Here is a 13430-nt window from a genome sequence, read left to right on the forward strand (position 1 = left end):
TAATGGAAGATTTTTTCCTTTCAGCAAACAAAAATAGAACTTAACGAACTCAGTAATTGATAAATGATTACGTATAAGATAAGTGCATTTTCCAACTGTGAGTCATAGTTAACGTTTAGTTTAGCCTAGGTAGGATCTTAGCTTTGGAGTAAATAAGTATAATAGTAGCAAAAAATCGATAGAATTGTTAAAAGACTGTGACTAATCCTGGTCGACTGGTCAGTTATCATCTGAATCTATTGTTATTTTGCTAGTATACTTTTCGAATCATTTTCAGCTATTCTATGGGCAAGCATTCGTTTCTTTCGCGCATGCCACGTATCATTCGCTCATTAACTCGTTTTTGAAAGCTTTTACCGGCGAATGAAAAACGTAACGTACACTTGCATAATGCGTTCGAAGTGTTCGTTCGTTCAATATTCATGTAAAGGTTAGGCGATACGCGTGATAAGTCGCGATGCTACGAGATGTGATTAGATGCGGATGTTAATATCTTGTAAATACCTTTCCTCGACTATGATAATCATCGAACACTAAGAATTTCGCAAATCGATGCAATTAATCGGTGATCTTGTGGGAAGAAATTTCGATATCACGATAATGTTACCGATAGTATGTTAATTACGACTAGTACCGTTACTGTTACATTGTGTCAACGACTCCTCCGCAAGCATCCGTGCAAGTGTTATTTATTATTATGCTCACCTTCTATTGAAAAGTTCTTGCCTTGCTCAGCAAGTCTTTTTGATTTTTTTCCTGTAGAACTTCCGCGTGTTACCGATTTTTATGCTATGTACGTGTTTGTAGGAGAACTTTCTCCGAGCCGCGAAGTTTTCTTTCGACGATTCAACGATCGAAAATCAAAGAGAACCAATGTTCTCTCTTTCGATAAAGTATGTGATGATAGCCATTGCCAAAATTATTGATATATTTATCTGGTTGAAGACAATCTAGCAAATTATACAGCAAGCCTAATGAAATAATAATAATCTTTATCATTAAATTGCGCTATTATTTCATAATTTCATTGAAGGATAATAGAAATTCACGAAGCCTTCAAATTGGATTTCATATTATAATAATGTAAACATCGTTTGACGGTATTATCTGGTTGTGAATAGGGTTGATTTGATTCAGACAGCGCCAGTCATCATGACATCGACTTCCTATCTCGTTATGTAACATTCATCAGAATAACAGACGCAATTACCGTCACTGAATTATCTTAATGACATTCGTTATTAATGAGTAAGTGTTTTCGACATACGTCGGAGGTCGCAAATCTTGGATCATCTTTCTTTATTATCTGTTTAGATCCAATCCAGTTCCTTCACAGAACTTCTTTCCCTTCAATTTACCTAATTTAATAATTCTTCAAAATTTTCTCATTTTCATTTCTCATTGCATTGTTTATTATATATTCTACAAACCCGTATGAACACAACGCAATAAATTGACACGATAAAAGCGTTGAGATAATAACCACGAGACAATACTCGACAATAATAATACGAGACAATAATAATCGAAAAAGCTGATGAAACAAAGGAATGAGTAATTTGTAAAGACAGGAAAACAGCAATTAACGTACATCCAGCTACAATTGAAAATAACTTTCTTCGCTTTAAATGAAATTCCAATCAAATACGTTTTATCAGACTCGACTAACAATCAATATTATTAGCTCAACAAATACTCGAGATTCCCAATGTTTTTTGTCGAGTTTCAAATAGAACGTTAATTACTCGCTTGTCGGAACGTCCATCGGCATCGAAGACCGTGAACCAATCTACGTTATCTTCTCCTTCGTTTCAGGCTGTCGCTGGCGATACCAGTCAACCGCGAAGGTTACTCGAGATGCAGCATGTACGATGTAAATTACACGGAAATTTTGCTAAATGGAAGCCACGTACCGGACCCATCGTGACCAACGAAAGATTGCCAACAAGGATGGGAATTTAATTATACCACCGTCCCTTATGCGTCTGTGGCATCCGAGGTGACAGAAAATGTTCGACTTGTAATTTCCTGCTTTTTGAATATTTTATCTGTTCCTATCAATCAATCCCTTTATACTGTGTATGTCGTATTCGATTATTTGCATGATCTATTTCGATAAAAAATAAGCGTAGTGTACAATTTTTGGAAAGAAAGAACGATGAAAAGGGTCGAATAAACGTTTGTGGAAAGATCGATAGTTCAGAAGTGGGAAAATTAACAATGTCGATTTCCACAGAGGAAAATTATAGTACGTAACAGAATTACTAGTACATATTGCAGTAATAATTAGTGCATGTAGTGAAATTACAGAGTACATTCTAAATTCAAGCGTTACATTGCCAAATAAAATACAATCGAATAAATATTTATAAAAATACTTAAAGAAAAAAAAAGGATAAAAAATTTCGAATTATGAAAGCTGATAAAACTAGGTTGCGATAAAACTGAAAATGAAAATATCGGATTGAAAAGAAACTTTAATAAAACGTTATAACGAGCAACAGCGCGAACACGCAGATTTGTTCGACATAAATTGCAAGACTTTTTGCTCCAGTGGATTTCCATGAACTTTGCGTCGCTCGTCAGGAGGAGAATTATTCATCGAGGGGTAGGAAGCATCCAGAAGAAGGACGCGAGAACGCGCAGGGTCTTAAGCTTCTCCTTCTTTTTTCCTCAAAGGGAAAGAAAAAAGGACAGAGGCGCGCTTCATTAGGAATTTCGAAACTTTGATCGAAAATTCGTTTAATCGAGGCGTTGAAATTGCTATAAGATTTCTGTGATGCTGATCGTGATCAGAAGTAAATCATTCGACTGTAGTTTTCTGTTGCAGCTGGGATGGGTTTGTCAGTATGATGCATTGCCAACCATAGCTCAAAGTATCTTCTTCATCGGCGCTATCTTCGGAGGATTAATTTTTGGATGGGTTGCTGATCAATATGGAAGAATACCAGCTTTGCTCGGAGCTAATTTAATGGGATTTCTCGCTGGGGTGGCTACTGCGTTCACGGGTAGCTTCTGGCAGTTCACTTTGTGTCGTTTTTTCGTTGGATTCTGTAATATCGAAAAATAAGGATAGAAATTTTTTTTCGATTACTTACAATTTATTAATATTAAACTGAATATACAGATATAAATTGGACAGAGAACGATATTTATTTAACGGAACTAAATGCAATACTCGTATCTATATCAAATAGCTTTACAGTTATTTGATCACTCTCGTCACAACGAATCTAACACACACACTCTCTCTCTCTCTAACAACTCTATCAATTCTCACGACTCTACTCTTCGACGACTCGAAACCTCTAACGACTCTACTCTTCGACAACTCGAAACCTCTAACGACTCTACTCTTCAACGACTCAATTAGCTCTGACTTTCGCAACACACTCGCTTTTCGACTCGCATACTCTGACTTCTCGGTCGTCCGCCCTTGAAACACGAAACCGTCCTTCTGCTCTAACGTTGTTTCTTGTTTTTCTCATATCTCTGTAAGAACTAGGTTACTTTAGTCACATAGGCGCTCTTAAATGTAAACGAACCACAGAAGGACGACGTACACGGTTTTTTCTATTTTCAACCGATCTCTAATTCAAATTTATTCTACGATATTACAATTCGCCTTTGATAATTGCTTCACTATGATGTACATATTAGGTAACCGTTTTTCAATAATTTCTTTCTTGCCCTGGAATTGAGTTTGAAAGCCACACAGTGGCTACAAAAAGTACTTGTACGTATGTATCCTTATTTCCTTTTTTTTTAAATCAGGTTTTACGTTTTATTTTGATAGCATTAATTATTTATAAGCATGTATGAAAGTATTACAAATGATACGAAAGCTAATATTTTAATCAGTCTTATCTTAAGACTTAGTCTTAATTAATTGGTATATATAAATGCTGTTTTAAATACGATAGTGTACAGTTACTTTTTGTAATTACTGTAAGCGGGAAGATCTCTAAGTTTAAATAACAAAGTAATCTCTACAACATACTGTAAAACTGTTGTTATGCTTGATTCACGACTGACGTTTCTACAAGTATATGAATTTCGCAACAGAACTCACGTTGCCATGCAACAATTTAAATGAAATAGAAAACCATTCAAAGTTACGAAGATGCTTAAATACATATGAATATACATGAGGTCATACATATTTATTTTTTAACTGCGGCGTTTATATCAAAGAGAGGGAGAGAGACAGAGAAAAATTAATTTTCCTGTTTTATAAGAATTTCATGCAAGATAAAAATATGAAACTTTAAGATATTTGGATTTATATATACCATTGAATATTTATAATATTTAAAGGTAGTTAGTTCGCAATCATTTTCTATACTAATATTTTCCCTCTATACTCGCGATCAATTATAATTTTGTTTTCTCTTTTAACGAGACAATATTCTGATTACAAAGGATTAGTTGTTCAAAATTGCTTTTCATTTCTGGACAACTATAGCATACCAGGGTTTTCATAAATTTTCACTTCCCAACGGAAAGCAAAGGTAACGAATGAATGGTTCTACAACGAACGCTTCCACAACTATAAATCTATGTATATATATACATACGTGTATATGGTTTTAATTAAAATGAACATCTTCTTCTAGCAAACTTATTTAAAATTCGTAAAAATATCACATAATAATATAAAACAATCAAGTAACATTTTAAATATTCCATTGAAAATTCTGATAAATTGTTTAATATAAGATCGATAATTCATTGTCTGATATCCATAATACAGGCAATTTATAATACAAAATTTTATTATAACTCTACATGAAAAAATTTCAATTATAATACTGTAGAAATATATTTTCCAGTTATTGTTCTAATATCAATATACTGAAGAGAAAATCTAGACTAGTCTCTGCCTTGAAAGATATTTTATACCCTGAAAGTACAGCGTTAAGACCCTGATTGAAACTTTTGAAGAGACTCTGTTGAAACGTAAGAACGCTGATTGAAAGTTCATCAGACGAGTCATTGAAACGAGTTTTCTTGATCGAATAGCAAGTTTGTCCTGCAGACAGCATTCCAATTGTGAAAATCGAGACCAAAGAAACTCAGGTGACGTGCATTAACCCTGAATCGATGACTCAAGCCGAGGTTGGAAAAATTTACAATTTGTTCGACAAAACAAGGCCAAGTTGACGAGATTCGTGAGCAAGTGGCTGGTTCGTTAATGATTTGGCGTTCGAATTTTCTTATTTCTATTCTAATTATCAAGGTCGATTAAACGATTGATCACGAATATTCGACGGAAATATTGAGAAAGAAGGCTCGATCTGTACGAGTGTAAATCGTATTTCGTATTGATTGAAACTAAGATAAGTGATACTAATTCGTTTCGAGCGCGTAACAAATTACATCATCGGATTCATTGATTTACAAATAATTCTATATTCAGTTCCGTATTTATAATCGAGCGTAGCGAAGATAAAATGAAAGGGACGTGATTATCCGAGGGTCTCACAACTAGAAGAAAATCGATGGGAACGAGGAAATCCTTAATTGTAGAGACTACGTAGAAAATACCGTGGAAAATATCATATATATTTTAATAGAAATATTTTTGTACTTTTTTTTAAACATTAAAACTTTAGAGCTTTAGAAGCTTTATGTATTAGTATACGTATTTATACAGACTTTGAAATTCATAACAAATTTCTCTAGATAGATGCGGATTTTTTGTATTGTTTCGTATGTATACTTGTGTCACTTTTCTTTCTAACGATATTTAGTTAAAACGTTCGTCTATATCATTTATAATAGATTTTGTTTTTATTTATATTAATGTTAATTTTATATTAATAAAAATCACTGAAATTTTCAGTATCATCATTATTTAGTATCATCGAATTTCTTTCCTCTTTATGTTCCATATTATTATTAAAATTCTCTAATAAACATTCAAATATCCTATAGAATATTTCCATTATTTTTCACGTCATTATTTGCAGTCATATTTTCCATATTTTATTATCGATAAAGTTTGAGTTGGTTCTTTAAATTCCTATTCAACATTCCAGCTAACCAGTTGATATCAATAACACGTGCCTTTCTTCCTGCCAGGATTTATAATTTATTCAAGCAGAACCTCACTCGACCAGCTCGTTGAAAGCGTAGAATTCGATCAACTTCATACAACTCACATACAAACTGCAGATAATGCTAACAGTGGGAGGAAAATATGAGACTGCAAAGCGTATAAACCTAGTAGTTTATAAAAGCATTTACACATTTTCCACAGAAAATTTATATGTATGTAGAATATGTGTTATATAAAACATTCTGAAATTTCATTAGCATTGTGATGATTATATTGGTAAAGTTTGAAGCATTTCTGAAGATGCACATAGAAGTTACGAGATATTTAATGCAAACATTTATTTAGTACAAATATACAGCATAAATAGTTATCTTAAACATGTAATAAATGGTTATCAAATATCGGGATTTATTAATATAATAAATGTTTGACTATTTTTATAATTAAATATTTTTGTAATTACTGTGAAATATATAATTACGCTAAATAATTTTGTATCTTGTATATAGATTTTTAAATTTACTTAATTGAAACTCTGCATTATAATAACCGTATTTATAATTCTGACGTCATATTCGATATAATTATTATGACTTTATTACGATCCTAATGAAATTCCAATATATTCATGAATATATAACAGAAACGTAATAATACTTTGTTGTACTAATTATGATACCATCATATATAATAAATATAAATAAATAAAAAATGTCTATAAATGCTAAGATACTTTTACGAGCCAACAGGCGAGAAGGAAGAAACGAAAGAAAAGAAAGAAGAGAACGAACGTTAATCAGTTTCGAAACGTTAACAACGTCCTTGCGTTGGACGGTGCTCGCGTTTATCGATTGGTCGCATTGCGAGATATCGGTCAGATTATTATTATTAATACGATCGTCTGTAATTTATCTTTGCTAACTGTGCCGCACGGAATCTTCGTTTACAATAAATGAGTTGTCGCTTTTGATCGAACGGTAACACGATATGAAATTACAGGGTGACGGAAACAGCTGGGAGAAAAGCGAATACTTTTTCTGCGCGAATAATGTAATGTTAAAGGCAGTAAACCTTGAAAGGCGAAGTGATGAAACGAGTGGTCTCAGAGAAGCTTCTTTACGTCTTCTTCTCCTTTCTGTATCCTTTCTATGAGAATAATATCTCGTCTTCAGAAGAGATCTCCTCGCCCTATCTACGCGTTGTAAAGGCAATACAAACTGAATGATACATATATTTAAAAAACGATATTTTGTTGGTTTTATGAATATTGATTTTTATAACGTGAGGTTCTTCTACTCTTATTTTCTATTAAATTAATGATATATATATTTTAGAATGGCTGTCGCAATGGTGATGATGATGATGGTGATGATGATTTGCAAAAGAAGATGTTGAAAATTACAGACAGCATAAATAATATTTAGATTTCATGGAAGTTGATTTTTGTAATGCGAGGTTCTTCTATTCTTATTTTTCATTAAATTTCTACGTAGAAAATTATTAAACATTTGGATATAACTGGGAGGTTATTTCCGTTCATGCGTACCGGAGTTATTCGATGGTCTCGTACCGAAGCTGATAACCAACCCAGATTTTCAGGAAAGCGATTAATAGCTTAAAATTTATTCGTGCGAGATAATAATCCAAAATGTAGTTAAAGTTTTTAAGCATTGTTTGTTAGGATTACGAGAAAATGATGAATTAACAGTTATGTATAGACACGTTATATATATGTAGGAGGTCCAGAGCGTATTGGGAAAATTTACGGCGAATTAAACAGGAAATTCCGAGATATTTGCTCAAAATATCTGATTTGTGGAATTATCCTATAGCTATTTTATTTAATAAAAATTAATTCGGGTAATTTTAGAGAATAGAAATATCTGAAACTCGTGATTTAAACGAACGTTCGTCATTTTGGTTTATTATGAATTATAAATTGGTTCATTATGAAGCATGAAAAGTAAAAATCAATGGTACAAAGTGATTTTAAATAAGGAAGCGAGTTCCATGGTAAACATGGTTCGAGCATCGCAATTATAATAAAGCAAAAAAAAAAAAAAAATAAGAAACAACCACTGAGCGGTAATTATCAGGAAGCCACTAGTTACAACTAATTGAAGGTGATTCCGGATTAGAAGCAAGCCACTATTAAGTGGCTAACACGGTTGCTTCATTAAGAGCAATTACTCTCTATTTTACGGCAACTACAAATAGACGTTGTTCACTATGATATATTTCCACGTGTTTATCGCATCTTGTCCTGTTATACGATTAAAGAGTTACAACCTTGCGTTTCTAATTTATTGGACGTATACGCACCAGACATTAATTTCGTCTACGTATTCGTGAAATTGCGAGATTCATTCATCGCGAAGGTCAGTTCAATTGTTCAAGATAACTTCTCATCGTTTTAATCTGTTTTCTTGTACGAAAATAGAGTAATATTTACTTGTCATTGCATTGTGGATATATATCGATATGTTCGTTCAGGAAGTCAATTGTTTTCATCGAATTAGACTCGACTTTCCGTAGAGAATGTTCATCTCGACATAAATATGTATCTCAGGCTTATCGATCTTTCAATATCTACCATAAATAGCTTAACAAGGTAACACACGCTCGTGTTTGAATTATGTAAATGATCCTTTGACTCTAACGATCTGTTTATTCACAATTAATTTATGATATTGCTAGTTATGCGTGATTCTACCTTTTGTATCTTTAAGAAACACAGGGTGATTGGTAATTGGTGGTACAAGCGGAAAGGGGGTGATTCTACGCGAAAAAGGAAGTCGAAAATATAGAATAAAAATTTAAAAATTTAAAAATTTAAAAATTTAAAAATTTAAAAATTTAAAAATTTAAAAATTTAAAAAATTTTAAAAATAACGTCAATTGAGACAACGATCTACAGTGAGATCCGTTATAACGAGACGTGATAAAGTGCACGCGTACCGAGCGAAAATTCAAAGTCGATTTTCTCGAAAACAAAGCCTCAAACGAAAAATTTTTATTCTATATTTTCGACTTCTTTTTTCACGTAGAATCATCCCCTTTCCGCGTGTACCACCAGTTACCAACCACCCTGTATAATTCGTAAATAGAAACGTATTCTTGTCGATAAGTATCGAAACACTTACGGAAATTTAAATGGGCTTGAACAATCATCGGGAAATTATTAAAGTCCTTGTTATTAGATCTAAACACGATTTAATCGTAGAACTAAACACGTTTGTTAAATTAATCTATATATTGTATATCTACTTTTTATATATTTGTAACTCAAATTTTTCTTCTTCATATTGCGTTAAGTTGCCCCAAAAGTTTCTTTCGTTTTATATTATTTTATTGAATTACGTATGATCTATTTTGTCCCAATGAATATAATTCAATAAAATAATATAAAACAAAAAATAGTATGCGTCTATTATCTCCTTACGAGATGAAAGAAATTTCTGCGACAACCTAATATATTGTTCCATTCTTTATTCACAGAATATTTCTTTCACAGATGATTCTTCTAAATATTATGTTTTTTATTCCAGTATTAGAATACGTTGGACCAAAGCGGATGACATTCGTGGCGAATATGTCGATCGCAATATTCTTCACATTTGCAACTTGCATTCTACCCTGGATCGCCTATTATTTGGCCGACTGGAGGATGACCTGTATTGTCACCTCAGTTCCTCTTGTTCTAGCCGTAGGTAGCCATGGTTGATACCGGAAAGCGCTCGATGGCTGGTCAGCCAAGGTCAGACAGACAGGGCCATTAAAATCCTTGGTAAATTCGAGCGAATCAACGGCACCAAGGTGCCCGATGACATCTATAGACGATTCCGGGTAAATAAACCGATTACCGCAATCTTTTCCGTATTTTCTACTTTTATGATCTTTCCTGCTTTATGTGCGTTCTATAAATACCAATTTATATGCCTTTAAGCATATCATATAATCATTTTCTTTGAATAGAAGTCTAATTGGGTCTTTTACGTAATGAAAATTTGTTTACAACCTAGTAATTTTATATCTTATTCATCACCTAAATTGCCAGCGATAAATTGCTGTCAATTTCTGTTATTGTCTGTTATTGTCTATTTCTGTAATGTTATTTATTGAATTTGTATATTGTTTTTATCTTTGAAAATTTTTATACAAATAGATTAAACATTTGGAAACTGCTCAGTCTATGAATAGATCATGGCAATATTAACATTAATGTACGATATAAGGAGATAATCGACTTTCAGAGGTTTGATGTTTTATAAAATAAAATGAAAAAATTTGCGAACGTCCAAGTAAACTATTTCGAAAGGATCGTCTCATACAAATATAACATAAACTTTCTTCCGGATTTTATCGTAATCTTTGTACACATAACAGATTCACATAAATTTGTAAGAAAAACAGACAAACGACATTAACTAGTTAAAAATTTGCTAATAACAGGAAACCTGTGCCAGAATCTGCAAAGAGGAGGAAGCAGACAAAACGTACTCCGTGTTGGATCTATTTAGAACGCCACGACTACGAAATATCACGATTCTATTTATTGTTATTTGGTTCGTATCGCTATTAAACAGATATCAAATAGATTGACGTAAAATCGGAATTGTATCTTGTAAAAATCTCACGAACAGTTTTATATCTTTTGTCTAAAAATACTTCATTTCTGAAGCAAGGAATTTGCTTCTCACATGAAATATGATAGCGTGCTTTTCTTTATCATATGAAATTGTTTTACGAAATATAGGATGGCGATTTCTTTGGTGTTCGATGGTCACGTACGAAACGTCGATAATTTAGGCCTGGACGTGTTTGTTACGTTCACGATTGCTGCAGCAACCGAGCTGCCTACTGACACGTTCCTCACGCTCGTTCTTGATCGATGGGGCAGAAGATGGCTGGCGTGTGGTTCCCTCGTCATTTCTGGTATCTTCAGCATCTGGGCTTCTGCCGTTTCCAATAGTTCGTACATTTCGTTTTTATATATTCACCCTTCTATATTACTGATCAATCTAAATAACCTAAGTCGATAATTTTGACTTAATCAGACGAATATTTTTCATTCGTATAGCATTGTGCTTTTTGAAAGGAAGAAAATGTATATTTTGGAATATTTATAACATGCAAATGCTTGTAGATTATTTGCTACATTGCTAGAATAGTTTCCAAGCCCTATCATGTATCCGTTGTATAGATATTTTATTTCCCCTTCTACTGCTTTGATCATAAGATCGCTTCGTATTTCCGCATATATCAAAGGGCGTTGGCAATAGTCCTCAAAATGATGGGCTTCAGCGCTCCAGCAGTGCTATATGGCTTTCAGTAGCCGTAATCCATAATACAATCCCTTAGATTCAAATTGGCTAGATTAACGTTTTATAGATAAGAAGCTTATTGCTTGTGCTTAGCTTAGAGCTAAGCACGCTTATATTAAGCTTAGCAAATGCTTGTATCAACTATTGCAGACAACCAGACAAATTACAGACAGATAAAATAATTTCTTCCCTTTTTATTCCTTAAAATTTTCTAAAATTATTTCATAAAAAATTAGAATTAAAAACTAATGCTAAAATTTTTTTTTCAGGTATATATACAGCTTCTCTGGCAATTCTCGGTAGATTTTGGATAAACATTTCATACAATATCGGTCTCCGATATGCGGCTGAAGTATTACCAACTGTGGTTAGAGCTCAGGGTGTAGCTTTGATACATATAATGGGATACGTTGCTAGTATCCTCGCACCCTTCGTAGTCTATCTCAATGTTGTGTCCTCGTTCCTACCTCTTCTTGTGCTGGGCACACTCGGAATTATGGGCAGTCTTCTGACTCTCTTTTTGCCGGAAACATTGAATAAGGATCTTCCGCAGACGCTGCAGGACGGCGAGGATTTTGGAAAAGATCAGAAGATGTGGGATGTACCTTGTATCGGAAGGTAAAATCACATAAAGGAACTTTCGATCTCCTTTTTTCAAAGATATTCACAGATCTTCAAGCTCGAAGTTCAAGATTCTCAAGCATTCTGTTAGATCTACATCTTCGTATGCTTTCGCATTACTTTCTTCTTAAAATCTGTTAAATCTCTCAAAAGAAAACTGGACTATCTTCTTTCTTCAAATGCGTTTAAATCTTTTGAACAGAAGAGAAGGATCGAGTTGGGAAGTTATTCAAATCTTTAAGCGATTGGATTCAATATTTTTAAACGCAATGTTTTGACAGGAAACGCGAGGACGAGGAGACACCACCGGTCGCCATGTTCCGATCATTTTCTAGATGCAGTGCGAGGAATTCGATGAGAGTGTCACGACCGGCATACTTCAAATCCGACCGACTGACGATAGAGATAAAGATGTGGCGGCACTCGGCGACAATCGGCAGCAATATCGCTGAAGTGTCTAATGAACCATCAACATCCCAACGGTCCTTCCGCCGAAGGTTCTAGAAGAAAGAGCACGTGGCAACGATCGCGGACGCCTAGCAAATGCATGGACGGTGGGGATGTTGAGGGATGACAAAAGAAAGTAATCGGATCCGATCGAAAGTAAAATCATAAGAGTCAGTCTTAGAAAGTCGCGCCTAGAGTTCGGAAGTAGATTGTAAAGTGTATTGATGTTAGAAAAAAAATAAAGTTTTCTTTTTTGTTTTTACCTCAAATTCCTTTTTTTATTTTGTTATTTTACGTGACATTTTGGCGATCCTGCCAGGATAGTGAAAAGTGTTTGTTCGGAAACCAAAAGACATTCATCATCTACGGAAGATCGATTGGGACTACGGTCATCCGCAACAACAAAGTAACTATCACGAACCAAGTGAAGTAACAATAAAAGGTAAACTGAATTCCTTTGTACGTTACCGTGAAAGAAAATTTAGCTTCAGTAGCCAAGACTCGTCTTCGTCTGAAAATTATAAATCAGCGCAATAATGTCTAAGGCAAACGAATCTCAACCTTCAACCTCAACTGACCCAATGTTGCGGGCAATATGGGACAGTATTCAAAAACAGAACGAGAACATTGTCCTTTTACGAGAGGAAATGTTACGTTTGTCTATGCAAAATGACGAAGAGAACAGACACAGGGCTGCAGAAATCGAGAATCTCGGGAAAACCGTCGCAGCGCTACGGACTGGGTTCGGATCCCCTGCGACCGATGAATTTGCTTCCATTATCACCGAAGACATTGAAAGTGCGTCGACAGCAATCAATCGCACCATGAATATGGCAAAAGCACGCAAACTGTCAGGGTTAGCAGCTCCAGACACCCCACCTGTCCACCTCGACATCGAACAACCCGAGGTGGAAGAAAGAGGCTATTTTCCGCCCGCTCCTCCCACTCTACGAGCTAAGGATGCAATACGCTACATC

General features: G+C 34.2%; 1 pseudogene; it reads left to right on the plus strand.

Moving 5' to 3' along the window:
* Positions 1 to 1783: 1783 nt before the first annotated feature.
* Positions 1784 to 12390, plus strand: LOC117240795 (annotated as a pseudogene).
* The last annotated feature ends 1040 nt before the right edge of the window (positions 12391 to 13430 follow it).

Source organism: Bombus vosnesenskii, unplaced genomic scaffold (genome assembly GCF_011952255.1).
Source record: "Bombus vosnesenskii isolate JDL3184/JDL3185 unplaced genomic scaffold, Bvos_JDL3184-5_v1.1 scf7180000014937, whole genome shotgun sequence".
Lineage (NCBI taxonomy): Eukaryota > Metazoa > Arthropoda > Insecta > Hymenoptera > Apidae > Bombus > Bombus vosnesenskii.